Source organism: Musca autumnalis, unplaced genomic scaffold (assembly GCF_047663935.1).
Source record: "Musca autumnalis isolate F117 unplaced genomic scaffold, ASM4766393v1 scaffold_4, whole genome shotgun sequence".
NCBI classification, from domain to species: Eukaryota; Metazoa; Arthropoda; class Insecta; order Diptera; family Muscidae; genus Musca; species Musca autumnalis.
In genome coordinates, this window is record NW_027411977.1 from 73,842,247 (window position 1) to 73,856,937 (window position 14,691).

At 34.8% G+C, this 14,691-nt stretch overlaps 1 protein-coding gene across 2 annotated transcripts in view; it reads left to right on the top strand.

Moving 5' to 3' along the window:
- Positions 1–1,941: 1,941 nt before the first annotated feature.
- Mip (Myoinhibiting peptide precursor) overlaps positions 1,942–14,691 on the top strand; it is a 57,250-nt gene continuing 44,500 nt past the window's right edge. The window contains exon 1 of one of the 2 annotated variants that reach the window (XM_073981234.1): positions 1,942–2,017. The gene's annotated coding sequence lies outside the window, so the exon portion shown is untranslated. The remainder of the gene's footprint in view (positions 2,018–14,691) is intronic. The other variant, XM_073981232.1, reaches the window with a different exon arrangement.

Genomic DNA, 14,691 nt, shown 5'->3' on the forward strand with positions numbered 1-14,691 from the left:
GTTCGGAAAAATTGTGCGCACTATAACTCTTGACCGATTTGGTCCATACTTTACACATCCTAATATATCTACCAAATATATATCAGGTTCGAAAATGGACTATATTTGTCCACTCCTTCGGGTACCTCCCACACAAAATTTTGGATAAGTTTAGCAACATTCATTCGCTACCTCAATTGCGGCGGTAAAAGTTTTTTAAGGAGCAAGTCCATACTTCTTGAGAAAACAGTCCGAAAAGTGTACAAACCCTCTATGGCACCATGTAGTGGCTGGGGAGCAAGACAATTCTAGAACCAAATACTAAGTTGGTCCACACTTTGCACATCGTAATATTTCTTCCAATATTAAATGAAATTTGAAGGTGGTGTTTGTAGGTCCACTCCGTCCGATACCTTCCCATAAAAATTCGAAAATATTCGCTAAAATGGTACGCGCGATATCTCATAAACAGAGCAACCAGGTTTAGGGTCTGTTCGAGGATTCCTTGAAAATGTTTACCTAGTGGTCCTGTTTACAGCGTTATCATGTTTTTCGTAGGCAAGTACATGCTTTCTGATATAATGGTCCAAAACCTCTGAATTATATGGAGACCAATTGAAACGACAGGTAGTAGGGATATCTATCGAATGATACCCAAAATAACACCCTTTTCCAAAATGGACTATGTCGGTCCATTCCTTTAGATACCTTCCCCGCAAAACTTTTTGAGCTTCTATCGAAATCCATATTTTTATCGGCTCAATTCACACAGGCTGAGGGTATATCTCTGTCGGAAAAGTCGACGGATCCTTTTTTACTTGTTAACGTAAATATGGCCACAGCAAATTAAGTTTTAAGACCAACATTTTTTGCCACAACCCAAAACATTTGAATTTAACCATAAGCATTTAATTTGTATAATATACAATCAATGTTAAATTTTCAAAATTATTGTCCTTATTGCTTTGAAAATACTGCATTAATTTTGTGCTACCAAATACTGAAGTCTTGAGGACGTGGTAGAGGATATGTCGCCTACTATTTTCATAATTCAAACACTTTCCGTAGACTAAATATATTGTATTTGACAATAAAAAAATCCATTTTTAAATGTTCCATATGGTTTTATACTTTTACAGCTAGCATCTATGCTTAATGTTATTTAAAACATGGTTTTATTATTATTTCTTTGTAATTCTGTTTTTTCTTATTCCTTTTGAAATTTCAACAAATTAATAAGAATGTTCAATGTTCAACTATAACAATGAAAATGTCATTTTGAACAAAAGGCAAACTAAGGCATACAGATGTAAGTATTCCCTTATTTTATTTGCAATCTAACACTAATACAAGTAAAGTAACTATTGCAAATAACACGCACACACACATGCAGAAGTATAATAAGAAATTGAAAGATGTCAAGATGTTCTTTTATGTAGATGCACGAGCCTCAAAGACAACAACTACAATAACAAAAACACATACAATAAGAAGCAGCAAATTATAACGTAGCTAAAACTCAATATGTTAGGTAGGCAACATTGTTTAACTTCAATGTTAACTTCCTGCGCACTGGATGCGTGTGAATGTATCAATCTGCATGAACAGCGGCGCTACTACCATTTGCATGAGTCCTCCCAGTGTAAGTGTGTGTTTGTGGCTTCCGTTTTTCTGCCGTACCAATATCGTAAAATTGTTCGTTAACAATCGTTTAACTGGTTCGTTTCATTGGCTTCTTCGTGCTGTCCAACACCCACACCGACAAGGGTAGCTGTGTACTGTGACTGTGTGGAAGTTTGTTTAAGTTTACTAATCGTATGCCATATCGCGTATCCGCTTTATGGCACTTCGTTTAAGAGGCAACATTCTATGGGTATATGAGTGTGTGTGCGTGTGGATGTGTGCCACACCATCAGCGAGCAGTTACAGTATAAATAAATGATGCCGAAACTCATGGAAATCATTTACAGTCAATCAACAGGTTAATTCACATCGTTCCTTCTACCACGAGAAGAAATTCAAACAAGTGACAGTCAGTGTAAGTGTACAAATACAACAGTGTTAGTGTGTAAACAAACAGACAAAGAAAAAAAACGGTGCGTTGGTGCAACAAGTCCTCCTCCAATGCAATGCAATTGGTTGGTGTGACTTTGTGTCTAGCAAAGCAATTTAAACCTGCGCGTTAATTGGATTTTATTTCAACCAAATTCAATTATTCGACCTGTTGTATCTTCCATACGGTATGGAATTGCGGTCAGTGTTATTGGGTCAACATGTTCACAGAGAAATCGAGAGAGAGTGCAACAAAATGTTAAATTAAATTTTATTCGCAATTGTGTTTATTTTTAACGCCACTAGATTTACAACTTTTAGCTTAAAGTTTGGATTTGACATTCACTGTCTGTGATGTGTCAGTGTCAGAGAAAAAAAGTGCAGCAAAACAGTTTAATTACTTTGCCACCTGTGTTCCAGAGAGTTTTTCTTTTGCAAATTCATTCATTCGTTCCATTAATCAAAAACAGTGTTAGTTAGATATTGAAATGTGTTGTTCTTCGCTGGGTTTCAAATCAAACTAACAAAAGTTTTATTTTCTTTTTTCTCTTTGTAATTATTTCCAAAGATAGAACAAATCACAAACAAATACTTAAGAAAGTTCCAATAATTCCCACAAGTCATAGATAATGAGTTTTCTTCCTTGTTGTATGACAAACAAAAAATGCGTTAAATGGGTGTGGACAATAAAATAATCAATGGACAAATCAAACTATTTGTGCGAGAAACTATTATTTTGTTTATTACATTAATTGTTGTTTGTCATCAATTATTTTCGCTCCGTAAGGACATGTGTTATTTATAAACGTATAGTATTGTATGTCCAAATCAATGTGGTCTTCAAGTTATCACAAATCATTAATTTCGTAATGATGGTGGTTTTCTCAAAATGCTTGGGAAATAAGAAATATGTTCATTTGTTAAGGTTCTACCGTTTTCCATTGATTATTAAGGCGTTTCATATTCAAATATTGGTAAACATTGTTTCGGTATGACGTCCATATAAATTAGCTTTGTGTGACTTAAGATTGTAATACGCGAACATTTGCTCTATGTAATTTTTGAACGCATTTCCAAATATTAACTGTGTTAGAATGAATCTCAAAGACATGGCTGTAATTTACGTGAAAGCTTATTAATAAAAAAATAAGAATCAAAATGTGTTAATGAAAACAGGGTTTTTATATTCATCCCCAGTTGCTGGAAGCTTCCATAACATTTTGAAAACTAAAAATAATAATTTTTTTAATCGTTTCTGCAAACGGAAAGCGCAACTGGAGTTGTTATGTGATTAAACTTTGATACAAAACACAATGTAATGAACTTTCTTGAAGTTAAAGGTGCTTACTAGGGTTATGACTTTTTTACAACCTCATACTTTGATAACTTTTTACCTAAGATTACATAAAATTTTAATTATAAAGTGATTTGATAAAAAACTCTTCCGCACAAAAACTTTTAAAGTTTTTATTTTTCAGAAGTTTTGAAATTTGTATAAGTCACTCTAAGCAGAAATGAAACTAAAAACAAGGCATAGAGCACACGACATAACCAAAATGGCATACCTCCATTATTATAAGTCTTCTTTTGCTATAGTTTGGATTTACCGAACAGATTTATAGTGTTCCGGTTAACTTAAAGTTAAAAGTGATGATTAAATTTCAAGGAGGAACTTCTTGTCATTAACTTTAAATGTAAAAATTGTATTATTTTTAATGGTTTATTTTTCGTTTTAAAATCCATCAACAAAAATTCTAAAATTGTCCTTTTCCATTTCAAAAAAAAATTGTTACTACATCAATGATTTTTGGTAGATAGATTAAGAAATCGTCATTCCAATTCTGATTTTGTAATTAACTTTGATCGTTGCGCTCAAAAGACACTATGCAACACTGAAAATGCAAACAACTTCTAGTATGCATTTTTTGAAAGTACATATTTAGACTACAAAAACCCTAGTAGGGTTTTGTCCTGTCAGATCCAGTTCAGATTTTATGGCCTCATCTAAACCGGGCTAAATTTACACTTTTTAGCATTTATCAGGCCTTTATCTCAGAAGCGAATAGGAATTTGGCCTTGCTGTCTTTAGCAATATTGTAGCCCTAAACTAGTAGAACTTATCTTTTGAAAAAACCACATAAGAAAAACTCCATCTAGGGCATCAAAATCTATAAAATAAAGAAAATTTTACATAATTGCTGAAATTCTGGTCAGTATCGGCTAAACTATTGGGAGTTGAACCAAGTAACCCTTTGCAAAAGTCTTCCAAATAAAGTTCTCAACAATTCGTTAGAACATTCTGAAACTCTAAAATGCTTACTTTATGTTGTTTCAGCGGTATTTTGTATCATATCTTTTACAACACGTATTTCAAACACTGTTCACACCAACAGTTTATTCTCGCATTTCGGATTTCACTACATTATTGAAATTTTTATTAAATCGTCCTTGAAAAATGTACTGAAAACAAAGGCATAGAGGCATTTTACAACAATGACATGTCCTGAAAAGTTGTGTATTAGATTCCAGGGAATATTTTTCCAAAAGAAAATATTCAAAAAAAATTAACGGTTTTGGAGATACGGTGCGAAATATATAAAAATTTTGGAATTTTTGCATATATTTTGAAATTTGAGGCAATAAATGTAGTTTTTCGTGTTCATTATTTCTCAAAATATTTTATTCTTTTCCTTATCTACAATTTTGCTTCAGAGGTCAGAAGAAGATTCGCATTGGTTTCAGAGATATAGCCCTGAATTTCTTTAAAAACTCAATATTTAACCATGTTTAGATGGGGCCATAAAACCCGAGCTGTATCTGACACAACAAAACCCAACTAGGGTTTCTTGTCGTTTGGGTTTGTACTTTCAAAAAATCCAGAGTTCGAATTGTTTGCACAATATCAACTTAAAAATGTTGAACAGTGAGATATAGGCGTTTTAATTTTAGTAATTAGAAAAAATTCTAAAAAATTAAAAAATTATCTGTTATATCCTATTACTATTTACAAAATTGTTACCCTTTGTGATGATGCAAAAATTCTTATGAAAAGTATCAACGGATTCGCGAAAAATCGAATTTCTTACAAAATTTTACGTATTAACCGACATATTTTTTAAAATAATAGCTCTTGTAGTTAAAAGAAATATATCAAACAAATAAAAAAGTATCAATCGGTTTTGCCGACAGAGATATACACTCAGCTTATGTGATTTGAAAATTTCTTTTACCGACGAAAAATCTGGATTAGGGTATAAGTTCAAAAGTGTGGATGTACTGAAAAAATGGACCGACATAGTCCACTATGGAAGTGGATCTTATTTTAGAGCCATATCTTTTTGATAGATATCGCGCCCACCAGTCATTTCATTGGGTCATCGTATAACTTTTGGACCAGTATGCCAGGAAGCATGGACTTGTCCACGGAAAACATAATATGGCTGTAAACAGGACCACAACGAACAGCATCGGTATACATTTCCAAAGGGTTTTCGAATAGACACCAAACTGCATTAGACACAAATGTTGAACTTTTGTGTTGGGGAGGTTCCCGATATCCGCCATTTTAGAAGTTAAACAAAATTTGGACAATATATTAGGAGATCCAAAATTTAGACCAATTTGATTTACCCGTTCAAGAGATATCGAGCATACCATTTTAGTGGCATCTTCGAACTGAAAGAATATTCGGACGAAATATGACGAAGGCCAAATTTTGGACCAAGTCGGTTGATCAGTACGAGAGTTATAGTGCTCTCCAGCGACTACATATGGTGCCATAGGGGTTTTTACACCTTTCGAGCAGTTTTCACAAGAAGTATAGATTTGCCCCTGAAAAAACTTTTACCGTTGTAAATGAGGCAGCGAATGCAAGGTGCTTCAACAAAAATCAAAGTTAGTCAAGAGCAGGTCTTAAAGTGAACTAATCCGAAATTTTGTGTGGTAGGTACCCGCAGGAGTGTACAAATATAGTCCATACTCAAACCTGATATACATATGTACATCTGGTAGATATATTAGAATGTGTAAAGTATGGACCAAATCGGTCACTCCATTCAAGAGTTAGAGTGCGCACAATTTTTCCGAACATTTTTGAACTTTTGTGGGGGAGGTACCTGAAGGAGTGGACCGATATTGCTTATCTTCGAACTTATACTAAGTTTGGACAAGATATTACGAAGCCAAATTTAGGATCGAATCGGCAGATCCGTTGGAGAGTTATCTTGCGCTCCAACCACTACACACGGTGCCACAGTGTTTTTTTGTACCTTTCAGGCTATTTTCTCAGGAAGTATGGACTTGCCTCTTATGAAACTGTTACCGTCGCACAGTGGTTCAGAATCGTTTTTTCCTGGTCAAAATTCTGTAACTTTTGAAGGGATAGAGATATTTTCATAGTTCTTTTTTTGTTAAACAGATAAAACAATCAGCTTTCAGAAGAATTAATTCGGTCTGGTAGTTGCAGAGAAATGCAAGGTCAAAATTAAACTTTTGAGTTTTTTTTAACTATTTTTCATCAAAATATGAGTGTTTTTGTGGTTTTTATGTCTTTCTATGTATTAAAGATGGTCAAACACCAACAAATTAACAATAAAATTACCAAAAAAAAAAAAACTAAACAAATTTCAAAAATTTGTAAAAAAAAAAATTTTAATTTTTTTAAAAATTAAAAAAATACTCATTGGGTTTTCATAAATTTTAAATAGCTTGTATAAAAACTCATATACTCAAAAAAATGTTAATTTGTGTCAAAAATCTGTAATTCATATGGAAACAGTATAGAAAAACACACATTTTTACCCATGTAATTTCAATAAATTGAAAAAAGTGTTAAACGGACGGAACCGGACGGGTACAAAAATATATATGGGCTGAAAGAGAAGACTCTCGGGCATCTTTCTGTGAAAACGGAACTTTGTTCCATGTTGTTCCACAAAAGTTCTAGTCCACTAAATTTGGAATTTTATAAAATTTAGTACCTGAGGAAAAATAAAATAGCTCATGTTGTGTAAACGCTACGGTAATTTACAAAAAAGATGTTTAAAGGCCACAAACCTACCTATGTTTAAAAAAACAATGAGCACAATATCTGTTATAGTTTCCGAGAAATAGCTACGTCTTTTTCTAGAAATTTGCAAAAAATTACGTATTTCCCAAAAATTGTGAAAATTTTCGTCTTTAGGGCCACACCACGCCCACACCTTCCAATATTTGACCTAACTTTTTTGGTTTCCTTAGTTTCAATATGTTTACTATCGAATACCATATAGAAATTAAATATCTTTGACAAAACAACATTTTGATTTTTGGCCAGTAAAATCGATTCCTGAACCATTGTGCGTCGATCTGACTATGTGCGTCCGTCCATCCGTCTGTCCATCTAAACCTTGTAATCACGCTACAGGTCGCAATTTTGACCGGATCTTCACCAAATTTTGGGTGTTTATGAGGGTCCCGGAGGGGAAGAAGCATATTGATTTTGGTGATGGTCGGATAGTATTCAGGGATCGGAATGGGCAAAAAACTTATTTGGAGAAAAAGTCAACGTTTTATTTCAAAACGAATTTCTCTGTTTCTTTAAGAGGTATATCAAAAGCAAAACCTGACAAGAAAAGTATAAAATATCACCTTTACAATGATGTAAAGTACATAGTTTGCCGTAGTTGGTCAAACAACAGAGATATTCTAATAGTCGGTAATGCATCCCATTTTCCGATATTTTTGTAATCACGCTACAGGTCGCAATTTTGATCGGATCGTCACGATTTTTTTTTAGTAGTTGATGCGGGTCCCACAGAGGAAGAAGCCTATTAAGTTTGGTGATGGTCGGATAATATTCAGGAGTGGAGAAAAGTTAACGTTTTTGCTTATGTGAACATCACCGCTTCTGGTAGGAGTATTCCAAAAGGAAAGCCCGTCAATAGAAGAAAAAATATCTCCTTTATATTGATGCAAAGTATGTTGGCGTAAGTGGCAAACAACCGAGATATCGCAAAAGCCAGTAATATATCCAGTTTTTTACCATTTTTGTAATAACGCTAAGGTTGGAATTTTGATCGGATAGTCACGAAATTTTAGGGGTTGATGGGGCCCACAGAGGAAGAAGCCTATTGATTTTGTTGATAGTCCTATAATATTTAGGTGTCGGAATGGGGAAAAACTCATGTGGAGACAAAATCAAAGTTTAATTCTTTGCGAATATATCGGCTTCTAGTAGGGGTATTCCAACGGCAAAGCCTGTCAATGGAAGAAGAAAAAATTACCTTTATATTGGTGTAAAATAGGTTGGCGATGGTGGTCAAACAAGGGAGATACGACAATAGTCTGTAATGCATCCAATTATTCCATTTTTTTGCACTCACGCTACAGGTCGCCGTTTTGATCGGATGGTCAGCCTTTGCTCACTTGTTTGAATTGTTGTGATTATGTGATTAAACTATGATACAAAACACGATACGCCTGTACTAACTTGAAGTGAAGGGTGCTTACACCTTGGAAGTTTTTTACTAGACTCTGAAACTACAATGCTCATAGATGAAAAAAATAAAAAAAAAATAAAAAAATCCACGGAGGACTTTTTAAATAAATCGCGGTTATTTTTAGGATTTTTAGGTTTTTATGGTTTTGCTTGGAAACGGCAAGTCCTATAGAAATGGGACTAAAGAAATTATTATACCAGTGAAATTTCTCTACAATATTTTCTTTAGTTCCATTTCGATAGGATTTCCCGTTTCCAAACAAAATTCTGAAAACCTCAAAAAACACAGCAAATGTGAACATTGAACGCGATTTATTTAAAAATCCCTCCAGCAATTTTTTCTTGTTTTTGGATTTTTTCATCTATGAACATTGCTGTTTCAGAATCTGCAAAAAGTTCCCAGGTGTAAGCGGTATTCATTTAAAGTTAGTTAAGGCGCACCGTGCATTGACATTGTTTTATAGGGAGGCCATACAGCCAAGTCATTGTCCCAATTTGAACCTCTATATCTCTAAAACGGTAAAAAAATCTTTTAGAGAAATGTCACTGCTAAAACATTTTCTTTAGTCCCATTTCCACAGGACTTGTGGTTTTCAAGCAAAATGGTGAAAATAAAAAAAAAACAAAATTTGAACTTTGACCGCGATTAATTAAACAGCACTCCGGCGATTTTATTTATTTATTTATTTTATTTTATTTTATTTTATTTTTTTTTTTTGCAAAATTCCAAAAACCTAAAAAAACATAAAAATGTGAACTTTGAACGGGATTTATTTAAAAATCCCCCCAGCATTTTTTTTCTTGTTTTTGGATTTTTCTCATCTATTAACACTGCTCAAAAACTTGTCATGTGTAAGCACCTTCTATTTAAAGTTGGTTCAAGCGCACTGTGAAAACTTGCAAAACGTCTTTGCAGTAGTTCTGATGTGCCAATTTAGTTTTTTTAGAGTCCATGGAAGACGAAAATACCTTGGGTTTCTTTCGATCACTTATTTTTTTTTTTTTTTTGATTTTATAACGTTATATATGGATAAAAACGGGGTTTCTCAGATTTTTCAATTTTAAGCGGCCATCACTTCATAACTTTAGAGAACTTGAATATTATCTTTCAAAAAATCCAGTAATTTTTCAAATCGGTTAATAAATGGTTAAGAATCATACGCACCAGTGGAATCTCACTTAAACCACTATATTAAGTGAGATTCCAACGGTGCGTATGATTCATATTACTTAGAAAACTAAATATACGCATGGATGGAACCCCGTTAATAAAATATAAAGTTTTAATAAAAAACAGAAAGTTAAAATACAAGAAAGCAGTAAAATGATAAATATTCGCTGTAAACAAGTAGACAGTCAGATATATACCCTAAGCCTGTGCGGTTTGAAACTTTCATCTGTGGACAATTATGAATGTATTTATTTATAGTTTTTGTGGCACTTTTGGATGTATGAACATGCCGACAAAAATATATATTTGGATCATTTCTTTTCCATAGAATGCAAGCCCTCCATTTATTTCAGTTGGCCACCGTATAACTTAGAGCTTCTGGACCACTATATAGGGAAGTATGGACTTGCCCATGAAAAACATAATGTTGCTCTAAATAGGACCACAAGGATTAGCGTCGGTATACATTTCCAACGGATCTTCGAACAGATCCTAAATTACACTTAAACAAATATGTAGAACTTTTGTGGGGAAGACCGATATGGACCATTTTTGAAGTCAAATAATTGGAACAAATTGGAACAAATCGGTTGTCGGTCATTCAGGAGACATAGCCCGTACCATTTTGGTGAATTTTTTTTTAAGTTTTGAGGGGGTGGTACAGGAATGTTGGACCGAAATGGCCCTTATTCGAATTTTTACCAAATCGGCTGATCCGTTTGAGAGTTATCGTACGCTGTATAATGCCGTAGGGCTCTTTATAACTTTCGGGCTATTTTCTCAAGAGGTAAGGACTTGCTCCTGAAAAAACTTATACCGTCGTAATGGGGCAGCGAATAAAAGTGGTTGCAAAAAATTAAGCGATTCGATAAAAGGCTTTAAACTTTACTTTTCCGAAATTTTGTGTGGGAAGTACCCGAAGTAGTGGAGTGATAGACTTTATATTAGAACCTCGTCTCTGTCTCGTAGAAATTTTACGATATGCGATGTATGGACCAACTCGGTCACTACCTTCGATACTTATCGTGCGCACAATTTTAACAAAAAGTTTTGATCCATATTCGAACTTTGGACATAATATTACGAAGTCCAAATTTTTCGAATTGGCTGATCCCTTAGAAAGTTATCGTGCGCTCTATCTAGCTAGACCACTATATCAGGAAGTATGGACTTGCCCATGAAAAACATAACGTTGCTGTAAATAGGACCACAAGGATTAGCGTCGGTATACATTTCCAACGGATCTTCGAACAGATCCTACATTACACTTAAACAAATATGTAGAACTGTTGTGGGGGAGACCGATATGGACCATTTTTGAAGTCAAATAATAGGAACAAATCGGTTGTCGGTCGTTCAGGAGACATAGCCAGTACACTTTTGGTTTGGAGGGGGTGGTACAGGAATGTTGGACCGAAATGGCTCTTATTCGAACTTAAACTTTGGAGAAAAAATTTACGAATGTCAAATTTTGACCAAATCGGCTGATCCGTTTGAGAGTTATCGTGCGCTATAGACACTACACATGGTGCTGTAAGGCTTTTTATAGCTTTCGGGCTATTTTCTCAGGAAGTAAGGACTTGCCCCAAAAAAACTTGTACCGTCGTAATGGGGCAGCGAATACAATTGGTTGCAAAAAATTAAGCGATTCCAAAAAAAGCCTTATGGCCTGTTTCTCTAAGACCATTTGAATTCAAATTCGTTCGAATAACTGCCAAACTCCTGTCATTGTAGAACATTTTTGTTTGATTGAAAACAAAAAACCCTCAGCCTGTGTATATTGAAACAATTTTTTTCACAAAAAACGTATGTATTTAGTGGTTTTTAAAAATTTTGGGAATTTGATCAAAAGTTTTGCGGAGGAGATACTAAAAGGAATGGATCTACTTTGACCATTATGGAAGTGGATCTCCAACCAATACATATGGTACCATAGGGGGTTTTTACACTCTTCGGGCTGTTTGCTCAATTAGTATGGACTTGCTTGCAAGTTGCTTCAAAAAAATCAAAGTGATTCGATATCAGGTCTTAAAGTGAACTTATACGAAATTTTGTGTGGGAGGTACCGGATGGAGTGGACAAATATAGTCCATATTTGAACCTGATCTATATCTGGTAGATATATTAGGATGTGTAAAGAATAGACCAATTCAAGAGTTACCACACAAACAAATTTTCCGAACATTTTTGAACTTTTGTGGGGGAGGTACCTGAAGGAGTGGACCGTTATGGCGTATCTTCAAACTTAAACTATGTTTGGACATAATATTACGAAGGCCAAATTTTAGACCGAATCGGTAGATCCGTTCGAGAGTTATCTTTCGTTCTAACCACCTCAACGGTGTCATAGGGGATTTTTTTGCAACTTTCAGGCTATTTTCTCAGGAAGTATAGACTTGCCCCTGATGAAACTTGTACCGTCGTATGGAGGGCAGTGAATACAAGTTGCTAAAACAAAAATCAAAGCGATTCGAGAGATGGCCCTAAACTGAACTTTTCCGAAATTTTGTGTGGGAGGTACCCGAAGGAGTGGACCGAATGAGTCTATATTGAAACCTTATTTAAGTCTGGCACACATTTCACTATGGGCAAAGTATGGAGTAAATCGGTAACTCCCTTCAAGAGTTATCGTGCGCTCAAATTTTCCGAACATTTTCGAACTTTTGTGGGGGAGGTACCGGAAGGAATGGACCGATATAGCCCATCTTCGAACTTAAACTAAGTTTGGATAAAATATTACGAAAGCCAAAATTTGAACCGAATCGGTTTATCCGTTCGAGAGTTATCGTGCGCTCCAGCCAGACAGACAGACAGACGGACGGACATTGCTGTCTGAAACACATTTCGTCCAAACATACTTGGGGTCTAAAACCATTATTTCGATAAGACACATTTTGCCCGTATGAAAGTGTATAAACCTTTTCTAGCCTAAAGGCTGAGGGTATAATGAATCAAATATTTTTCAAAAAACATACATAAGTATGGTAGTAATTCGAACGAATTTGAATTCGAATCGTCTTAGTTAAACAGGGCATATAACTTTACTTTTCCGAAATTTTGTGTGGGAATGAAAATCTTCAAAATTTTTAGAAATTAATTCGTATTGGAAAATACTTTAAAGGATTTTGTAAGAGAAGGCAATAACGTATTATACCCTCCATCATAACATGTAGGGCATTGTCAGTTGTCATTCCGTTTATATAAAACTTTCCACCTGAAATATTTCGGGTACCTCCCGATTTTCAGAATTTTGAAGGTTGTGGCCTACTGAAATGGCAGAAAATTGGTAATTTACTTCGTGGGGGGTATAAAACGTTCCAAATAAAATTTGTCGGTATATGTCCACGTCTTCAAATAGCCGCCATGGAACGGTACCTCCTGATTTTCGGTATTTTGAAGGTTGTGGCCTCAATATTCCACCGAAATGGCTGAAATTTGGTACTTCGTCTTCAACCTGAAATTTGGTGGTATAGGCTCACGCCTTCATATAGCACCTATTTTCGGTATTTTGAATGTTTTAGCAACATTGTTCAACAGAAATGGTTGAAATTTGGTACTTACCCTTCATTGCGGGTTATAAAACTGTCCACCTAAAATTTGTCGGTATAGCTCTCCGCCGTCATATAGCCCCCAAAGAACGGTACCTCCCGATTTTTGGTATTTTGAAGCTTGTGGCTCCATTAGAAGGAAGAATTCTACGTTCATGGTTTCTTAAAACAATCTTCGCAACAGCACAAAGCTGTAACCAGCGCATTAGATTTCCATTTGATTGGAAATATTTTTTCATTTTTCCATACAAGTGGATCCACTGTGCAACCGCCATAAGTCTGCACAGCCCGATTTTCAGTATTTTCAAGTTTTCAGCCTTACTGTCACATCGAAATGGCTGATTCTCCCATAGAACGGTACCGTTCGATTTTCGGTATTTTCAAGGTTTTAGCCTCATTATCACATGGAATGGCTTTGACCCCAGAAAACTTTTCCCAAGAAATTTGTCAGTCCTATACTGACGTTTTTATATAGCCCCAATAGAAGGGTTCCGGCCTATTTTCGGAATTTCAATGGATTTATCCTATTATTCAACTGAAATGCTAAAATGTTGTGCGTAGTTTTTGAATGCGGGTTCTCAGATTGGATGGTAAACGATATGGGTGGAACGTATTGACGTCTTCTCCCAGTAATAAGTCCGAAGAGCATAATACGAACGATAGGAAACTAATTTTTTACACAAATACATCTCGTGGTGGAGGGTATACAAAATTCGGCCAGCCCGAACTTAACGCCGTTCTAACTTGTTGTTCTTGTTATTTGCATTTGCATATACACACTTTTATTTGTAATGATATACAAACGATGTATTTTATGGATAGTCTTAACATTTCATGATTGCAAAACAGTAATAATTTGAATTTAACACCCTCTTTTAAACTTTATTCCAAAGAGTGCAGCTTATAAATATGTCTTAAAGTGCCATCATAATTTTATGGGTTCTTTAATACTTAAAATGTGAATATCAAAAGTTAATAACAATTTGATGCATCATTTTATTTACGGTATGTTTACATATTAGGGTGGCCATATAAAAGACAGAATTGCAAGTCATCTTGAAGCATGAGCATCATAGAAAGGATAACGAGAATCCTAGTCTTCCTTTCGGCTTGTCGGGAATATTACGAAACACTTGTACATAAGTTTTACATGGTTAAAATATCCAAGAAATATAAATAATTGATAGACGCAGTTTTATTTTCGATTAACCCCCTGTTTTTTGTAAAAAAATATTCTTTTTACACGAATTGTCAAATTCTATAGATCGATTTACTCGCTTTAGTGAAAATGTGGGGTGCTGATTTAAATGTGGAATTCCTAACGATATATGGAACGGGTATACGAACAAGTAAAAAAGTATAAGTCGGCTTTGCCGACAGATATACATATACCCTCAGCCAATGTGAAGTGAAATTTTGACCTACGGACAGATCGAATGTATTTAAGGTCTTGTGGACCTTTT